This window comes from Periplaneta americana, chromosome 11 (genome assembly GCF_040183065.1).
Source record: "Periplaneta americana isolate PAMFEO1 chromosome 11, P.americana_PAMFEO1_priV1, whole genome shotgun sequence".
Lineage (NCBI taxonomy): Eukaryota > Metazoa > Arthropoda > Insecta > Blattodea > Blattidae > Periplaneta > Periplaneta americana.
In genome coordinates, this window is record NC_091127.1 from 137,129,387 (window position 1) to 137,139,532 (window position 10,146).

A 10,146-nucleotide genomic window follows, 5' to 3' on the forward strand; every position below is an offset into this window, starting at 1 on the left:
AGAGCGCAAAAATTGGAGGTCCTAAAGAAAGACCAAAAGGTATTACTTACTGAGAAAATATGAGGCCTACAAGATTTTGTAGTCTCCCGATCATTTCAGCAAGATCTCTTAGCAGGGTAAAATGATCAGCCCTACATCCAGTAGCTATATCAAGATGCTATGATTATTGTTCGAAAACATAGCAAACCTGACTTTTTAAAACTTTCACCTACAATCCATAACTACCTAAAATAATATTGCTTTACTCCCACATTAAAAACCCACTGATCGTCCTGACATTATTAGTTGCGTTTTCGCGTTGAAACTCAAAAACTGAAGGTGGATACGTTTAAGAAAATGTATTTGGCATAAAAAAACATTCAGAGAGTGTATGTTTCATTATTATAGAAACAAATAACTTTCAAAATGTCTGGTATTCTTCATTGAAAATAAATTTGAAAAATTTTTATTTGAACGTCTAATGGACTCAGTTCGCAGCATTTGCTGCACAAGCCACTAGTTAATTATATTGACTAGTCACGGTAACAATGCCGACAATAATAACGTTCTTCAAGTGTCTCTCGTACAAAGCCCTCAACTTCACTCGATCAGCTACAAAAACAAATGTACAATAGTCGGCCATAAAAACTTTACATTTAGATAATATTCAATTTTACATTTATTTTTTTATCAAAGAGGATAAAACTTTGTAAGATGCACATGCCTTAACTTCATATTATAATACTCTACTGGTTATCAAACGTGTATTGTAAAATGAAACGTTGCGACAGTAGTATCTTAAATAATTATTATACTGTTTCATCTCATTAGACATTAGACATTATCATACCGTTCGATTTTCATTCCATTCTCATATTCTAATTCCTGACTACACAAAATAATATACGAAGTAACGTCAAGAAGACGTGAATTAAAGTCATGATCCATGTATACAGCATAACGCCTGAAAATAGCTATTGATCCTTTGCGTGTTTTTTTTTAAGATAATGTATTTAATCTGTAACTTGTTTTTAAAATAATGTGTTTAATCTGTAACTACAGTCAGTGTATTGTTATTAGTATCTCTTTGTTGTTACCTATTGCTTTAAAAAGAATGTCTTTAACTTGTAATTTTAAGTCAATTTTTCTACTATTCCTTTATAGTTTACATTTGTTTTTAAGTCATTTGTATTGCCCCCACTATTATATATTTATTGCCCTTCAAGAATTTCGTTATTCGTTGTTTGTAAGTCATTATTTGCCTTATAATTTTAATTATTGTACTTGTTCCTGAATCACGTATGTAACTTGTAACCGTAAATCATTGCTTGTAATATCGCTTTATTACTCTTAACTGCTCCACTGTTCATGAATTAAGTATTAATTTGAAAGTGAAAGTCAAACTTTGTTATATTAATCTAGTAATGATTATCTTTTTAGATCATGTATTTACTCTGAAACGGTTAGACATTCTTGTATATCTTCTGCATTGATTATTCCTCAAACATCTCATTAATCTTTAACAGGATCCATTCTTTCATTAAGGTGCATTCTTATACATAATTCATGTGAATTGTAACTGTGACCACCATTTTATATCATAAATTCACTATTGTTTATTGGTTATAAAATTTGTATTTTGATGCCAACTATAACCCTAATATACCTCAGGGTGAAATAGGGTTTATTAAATTGGATGATAAAAAAAATCCTGATTGGCGACGTACGGAAGGTGTTGGTCTGAGAATATGTTAGGATGCATGAAACTTGGATACGCAGAAAAACTTAGCACAATTGACTAGTGGTTGGAAATATGTAATATAAGATAATGTTTATTTTGGTATTCAGTCCTTGTTTAGAATGTGTGTTTTATGATGTGTATGTAAATTTCGGCTAGGATGCTGGAGATAGGTGATCCCATGGCTAGGCCTTCAGTTTGGGTGTAGTGTTTGTCGCTGTATGTGAAGTAATTTTACTTCGATTTCTTTGGTGTGTTCTTGTGGTACAGGCCTCCAGAACTCGTAAGAAGGGGAAATATGACGTCAGCCTCACTCCACTTCTATTGGGGATGATCGACTTCCGCGTAGAGTTATTTACCTTCTCTTGTGAAAGGTCCATCAGTGGTGGCATGTAATTTTCAAAAAGGATTGTAATAAATTCATTGCTTTTATAATGCGTTACCTCGTTTCAAGTTTTACAATTATGCTAGATTTCCTGTCGGTAGTTTCTATGAGATTTCTTTGCACTTAACCTGTTTTACATTTTCGAAAACTTTCCTCCTATCATCACCTACGGAAACATAAATTTATAGCATTTAAGTAATGAAGCTTGTAAGTCCACTATTAAATTCAATTCAAAGTGAACACAACGAGTGACGTCCTTAATTTAACAGTATATAAATAAATAATCAATATACAGTTCGTAATAATGAACTTACCCAAAAGTATGTGCATTCCATAATTCTTAATATGGACTTTGTTGAAATGTAGTTTAATATTGAAATGACGGGTAGAAATAAATTGGATGGGATACAGTAAACAAGCAATTCTTTCGTCTTCAACAACAAAATAATCATATTATTACCATTTCCTTTGGAAGTAGTATTCCTTCACGGGTTTAGATTTTGCCATGTTCCAGTTCTCTTTAAACTGCAATACGCGTATTATTTGTTTGTTTGTTTGTTTACTTATTTACTTACTTATGCCTATATATATATATATTTATTTATTTACTTATTTATTTACTTACTTACTTTCTTACTTATTTACTTATTTATATATTTATTTGGCTGGAGTGCGTTACAATGTTGAATGACAGCATTGACATCCGGTCATATAGCTATTACTTACTTATCAACGTACAATTTATTTATCGTCCTGTTATGAGTAAAACCAGGTAAGACCAGTAATACAAGTTTTGTAAAAACAGGAATTAAAACTTGATTGATGCACGAGAAATCATAATAAATTCTTCAAATAAAGTAATTGGTTTGTTGCCTGCAAGCAACATTTCGGACTTATTTCGTTTTAGTAGAATACAGAGCACGGAAAGACATGTCGGGGATTGTACTTAACTTATTTTACACAAAAAGTGGATTTAATCGGCTTTGCTAGTAATAGGACGATACACATAGCTAGACCTTCTTACATTATTAGCACACATACATTTTAAAATTTATTTTACATGTCTTTAAATTTATTTATTTCCCTCATTCATTTTTCTCTTACTTTCTAAATGTATGTTCCTAAGGATTTTATTATCTGTTCATTTGTAATTCTTGATAGCGTATTGTATACCTGCCGCCGCGAATGAATGTTAATGCAGCCGAGCGTAACTAGAACGTCATGAGCGCGCTGGTAGAAAAGGTGGGTGGGGTAAGAAAGGGGAGTATAGCAGTGCTCTCAGGAGCTTTTTTTTTATTTTATTGGGTTATTTTACGACGCTGTATCAACATCTAGGTTATTTAGCGTCTGAATGATATGAAGGTGATAATGCCGGTGAAATGAGTCCGGGGTCCAGCACCGAAAGTTACCCAGCATTTGCTCGTATTGAGTTGAGGGAAAACCCCGGAAAAAACCTCAACCAGGTAACTTGCCCCGACCGGGATTCGAACCCGGGCCACCTGGTTTCGCAGCCAGACGCGCTGACCGTTACTCCACAGGTGTCTCAGGAGCTACAGTTCTGCAGGCCTGTTGTATATTGATGTGGTTGAGCATATATGTTCTAGTATATGAGTGTTTACTTTATTGGTATGCTAAACAGGTAATGACAAAATTTATCGTGTTGGCATTTGAACATAACGTAAATAAATCTTCAAATATTTTGACAAAATATTTATCCTTCCGTTCAACTTTATCACCTGCCTTTCGGTGAAAGTAGAGACTGGATGTTAATGGGAATTATGTAATGAAAGTTACCACAGCAGTAGGAAAAAACTTTAGTTTAGTTCTTAGAAACATTTACCAAGTTGTTAGCGGCAATTCTATCAATGTTGGAAGGCATGTATCATATTTGTGAGATATTACAGTTTAATCTTCAAAAATAAATTTCGAACAAGTGTCATGGTATTGATTCGTAAATGGTTTATGGAATTGTTCAATTTACGAAACTCTTTTCTGAAGTCATTCCATTTTCTCGACATTTAGGTTTACTGTTTTCACGTGGGAAGGATCCAACTTTCATTTCCATGAATTGAATACTTTATATAGAGTCTAACTTTCCACTACACCGAATACCAATTAGTGTTCTAATTTCATCTCTAACTGTTGACTGAACCTTCACTCTCACATAATCAACACGAAACAAATTTGAAACTATTTTAGAATGTCCACAGAGTTCATTGATTTCTAGTAAAAGTCAACATCTATTCTAATTCTCCTACTTGTAAATGTGTAATGCTTTAAAGGGCATCAACTTCGTTATCAGACAATAGATTTTTGAGATGTAATATGCGCTTTTATATTAATGCAAAGTCCTCTCTTTTGTATATTACACGTTTTTCTTTCTTCGGAGAAGGGCCCGTAGGCAAGCACCGCAGTCTTAGGCTTATTGTGGAACCTTCTTTTATTGCGATGATTTTTGAAGTCCTTAGAACCGCTCATCAAGCACGTGATTCACTGTTTGGTGTCATCTTATCGATTCAGCCACAGCACCCAGATCTGACAGAGTCCGCGTGAACAGGAACCCCCCTCCACCTATCTGTGATGTTCCACTGCAGCCTTCTCAGATCGATGGCATCTGTTCGCAATTCACGTGGATGAATCTGCTACAGCCTTAACCAGAGAGACACGCCACCCTCCATTCCACGACTCACGAACGCGCCATCTATCCGAGGGAGCTACACTCCCCGATCTAACCGTAATCCGCTTATTGAAGCCCTTTTTGAAATGCATAATTGATAATAAAGTTGTATCAAAACCACTAGGTTTTTTACCTACTCGTAAATACTTAACATCATAAGAGGAAAACTAAGTGGGGAAAAAACCACAAATTCAAAATTCAGTCGTATTAACATCAGATTTATAATACAGTAAAACCAGTCATTATACTAGAAACCTAATGAACAATGATGGATTTAGGAGTCCTGAATTTGGTGAACTACCGAGGATCATAATTTCCTAGTGATGAAATGAAAGAATTGTCACAGGAATGAAGTTTCTGATACAATTGTCTTATAGCATTGAAAACCCCTATTGCTTCTCTGGATATGTGCAGCTCCCGCAAACAGATGTCATCTGTAGGTGGATCCTGAAACCACGCCCACCATGTCCTCTTAGTCAACCTGTAACTATTGGAAATGGTTAATGACCAACACCGAAAGTTACCCAGCAATTCTGCTTCAAGTGGTTGAGGGAAAACCTCAAAACCCCAACCAGGTAACTTTCCCCAACCAGGATTTGAACTCGGACCAGCTCGTTTCACGGTCAGGGAGACTAACCGTAACTCCAAAGCGGTGGAGATAATATATACATGTTGAATCTTTCGTACACTACTTTTAACACTTAAATATAAATAATTGATTAAATGGCGATCTTAATTGTGTTAATTGTGTAAGCATGTGCGGCTTACAACTGTTTCGGTGCTTCTTCACACCATCCTCAGAGCCTACTAGATCTCGGCGTCATCTCGAACTTCGCTGCCTGTTGTGTGGGTGCGTTCGATTGTTGAGAAGTGTTGAAATGTGGTGTCAAATAGTGTGTGTGTTCTGAAATTAATATCGATACAAAGAACACATTAAAGCAATAACCAGAGGACACAATACATCTACATATGCCGAACACATAACTAATGCTAACCACACATACAGTAACATAAATACAGACATGGAAATCCTACACATACAACCCAAAAACCAAAAACTCAACACACTAGAACAATATGAAATATACAGACACACTAAAACACACCCTGATAAAATTCTCAACACACAGATTAATTTCAGAACACACACACTATTTGACACCACATTTCAACACTTTTCAACAATCGAACGCACCCACACAACAGGCAGCGAAGTTCGAGATGACGTCGAGATCTAGTAGGCTCTTTGAGGATGGTGTGAAGAAGCTCCGAAACAGGTGTAAGCCGCACATGCTTACACAATTAACACGAGTAAGATCGCCGTTTAATCAATTATTTATATATACATGGTTACTTAATTGTATGAATTTTAATAGTACAGGGACATCATTTTATTTTTACTTCAATTTTTATTGTACCTGAGATTTTGGAATGTACTTCACTCCCACCCTTTCTACTAATGAAGTTCCAACTCCACACAGAACCAAGACCGCAGGTAGTAAGCAGTACTGAGTTAGTAAGTATAGTACGTTCCAGAAATATGTTCGCGCTTTCCAGTGACGAAAGAGCTTTCAATATTGAATCATATTTTCGCACAGGTACTGTCCGTTTGCCTAGGTCGCATCCCGATTTCCCTCACCTGCTTCTGCTCCCCCCTCTGTAAAAGCTGGGCTGTCTTAGCTCTTTTCTGAAAACATTAATTTCTGTTAGGAATTGGACGTCTACGTATTATTATACAGCTGTTTAATTTAACTTAAATAAAAGGGCCTCATTAAGTAATTAACTGTCACGTGATTTCCCCTCTTTCTACAATCCTGCGGCCTAACCACTTGGGCGGACAGTAGATAGCATGTCTGAGTAATTTTATATTTTCGGGTCGGGCAGAATTTAAGATTGAATTTACAGTACGTAGAGTAGGTAGAGAATTATTTCAACATGAGTTATTAGTACGAAGGATGAAACTGGCAATTGGAATTAGATGCAATAGTCTACAGTGCGATAATATGCACAAAAGAACTGAAGCCTGCATCGAAATGAACGGCCACCATTTTCAAAATTGTGTTTAAATATTCATATTATGATTATTTTTCAATTTAACTTCTTTCTCTATATTGTATGCTAATGTGCTGTAGACAGTATAATATACACTGCATAATGAATACGTTCGCATGGATAACTCAGTTCGTGAGTAAAAACACTTATTCTTAATACAGTACTGTACTTTTATTAAAGAAAAACCAAATGAAAATTATCAAACTCAAAATCGCGATATTTCCTAGTTTACGTAAATGGATGAACTACTTTCCTTCCTTCCTATACCTAGTAGAGTGATTTGTGCTTTACGCCAGTATCATCGAACTCCAGTCGTGGAAGGGGATAGCAAACTGTGTTTCCGGTTCTCTAAAATTATAGACAGGTTAATATTAAAAATGTTAGTAAAAATAAAATGATGTCCCTGTATAAATTAACCTTAATGGAATCACATCGGGACAAAGTCAAAGTCTTGAATGAGTTTTGACTGGAACTTCTGAGTGATATAGGCTACTCTCTAAACGTATGAGAGTGCAATTCGGTATCAGTCTCCTTGGAAATCAGCTTCTTTGTGTCTTTCCCATTAAGTAAATCCCTGCTCCAATTTCATCCCATGTCACAGTGTCTGATATTCGTTACAAATACAATGCTTGTAAGGGACGGTCTTATTTCGTGTAGCTTAAATCGACCTAGAGAACGGAGACCACAAAGACGAGAATACAGCCCAAAGCTGCGATGATATTGCACTTCTAAATAGAGCGACATACCTCCTAATGAGGATCACTGGGCCATCTCATTCCACTCTGTACTTTTACCTGCAAGAACATACTTGGCACAGAATTGTCCGAGCAGCACTCTCATCTCGTCCACCAATTTCTGTTTTATACGGAAGAGAAGGCAAATGCTGCCTTTATCTACATACGACACCACCTCTACACGTGAAACACCTGCATATAGGATGCCAAGTTTCACCATATTGCTGTGCTTCCAGGGAAATTTATATTATCACTAGCTCATTTCAAGTACTGTATAGAACACATGTGGCAGTTCATAGTATATTATTTTCTATAAGCGGACCGTAGAAATATTAACCTTTAATTAGATAAATATATAAACGCTAGGCGTAGGTAGGTATGTGGGATATTCAGAGCACCCCAACTTGAAAACAGTTTTTAGGAACAAAGGAATACTCAAAATATCTTGACGAAAGTCATTTTCGTTATTTAAGGCATTAAGGGGCAAATTTTATTAATTTCGTTAGAGGAAGGTCTTGGGTTCTATAAGAAAATTCAATGAAAAATAAAAATCACTTTTTAAGACTTTTTAAACTCTAGAAACTTGTTATTACGTATTTATTTTCACCAAGATTTATTTGAAACTAAACCATTATGCTTATTTTCGCAACCACCATCAGCACCACCGTCAGATTGTTCACTTTGAGTCACTAACTTTACAATTCTCTCGTTTCACTATGAACTGAATCTCCACAAATAATTATGTCATGATTTGATTAAATTTAATTTTAAAGCACTGTTGCACTGTGATCTGATTCTTCACAAGGAATTACGTCATCATTTGACAGTAGGCCTACTTCATTCAGAAGTGTTCTGATCTTTGTTTGCTATTCATTGAACATTATAAATTTCTGAATAAAATCACAAGCCTTGGAAAAAAATCATTCGCTTGTGAAAATAACTCTCCAGTAAATACGAGGTGGGTCCATAAAGTAACTTTCCCACTCATCCCACAGCTACCAAACCATATGTTGCGCGAAGCGACTACGTATACGTGATAGAGTAATGTGCTGGCATGGCGCATGCGCTAGCGGAACTTCCCGAGTGCTCTCAGAGCTTTGTTGAATTGGTTAAAGATGGCCGTTCCTATTCCAGCTCCCGCCTAGTGTGAAGTGCAGTCAGTGATAAAGTTTTTGAATGCACAGGGCATAGCGCCGATTGAAATTGATCGTCAGCTGTGCCAGGTCTATGGGCTTAACGTCATGAGCAAAAGATGGTGCGTTGCTCCACAAGGTCGTCTGTGATGATGGTTGGCCTCCCACTGCGCTCCTCGTCGTGCACATTTTGGCGACCTGCTGAAAATTATGTACAGAAGCAACGCACCATCTGCTTGCCCATAGACCTGGCACAGCTGACGATCAATTTCAATCGGCGCTATGCCCTGTGCATTCAAAAACTTTATCACTGACAGCACTTCACACTCGACGGGAGCTGGAATAGGAACGTCCATCTTCAACTAATGCAACGAAGCTACTGAGAGCACTCGGGAAGTTCCGCTAGCGCATGCGCCATGCCAGGACATTACTCTATCACGTACACGCAGTCGCCTCGCGCAACAAATGGTTTGCTAGCTTTGGGACGAGTCGGAAATTTACTGTATGGACGCGCCTCGTATAACATTACAAGGTACGTGGGGTGTTAACAGCACCCCAGTCATTTAAACATCGCACTGAGAATTAACAAGTGGCAATAAAATTGACCTACCGGTTTTAGCATCAACAGTAATACTTTGCAAGAAAATAATAAGCCCACCAGAAGTGTGGACAATATTATTTTTAGAATCACTGGACTTCGAAATTTAGAATTCGTACTGGATTGAACATTTGGTTGTTAAGATACTCTGTGAAAACTTATGAACCTGTATTTTTAACATTCAGTGGAAAATTATTTAGTAAGATTGTACTCGGTAACGGAACTATGTGTATCATATGGTGCAATTAAAATCATGACATAGCCTATACATTAATATCTGCAATAAATATTAATAATTGCATGCCTTAACTGTTTCTCAATTCATTAAAACATGTCTTCCATATAGGTGTCTATATTTAGATTTCATACTATTCTTTTATTTCTACAACCAATAAAGATTAGTTAATATAAAACGTAAATATAATTTTCACTCGGTACAGAATAGAGTAACTATGTAGCCTCATAGCATATATGGGAATAGGAGTGAAGAAGATCCAACGTTTAGCCACAGCAGCCTATCTATCCCTCGAATGTCTTTGGATCTACTCTTGCAAACTGCTCGTGTGCAGCGGAGAGTGTTCTTGCATAAATGGCACAAAATTATTGTTTTCTAAATGTTTTATCTAAATATTGCTTTTTATTGTAATCTAATTAATTAATTAATTTATTATTTAAATTTAAATATCATGAATACACTATATAATTACAAACAAGAGAAATAGAAATAAAATAATACAATCAATATAAAAAAGGAGCTACAGTAATATTAACAAAATTTGAGGACCTAATGAGCAGCGCTGGAATTCGGTCGCAGTTCAGATATATTATAGGCTTATAAGAGAATATAAAA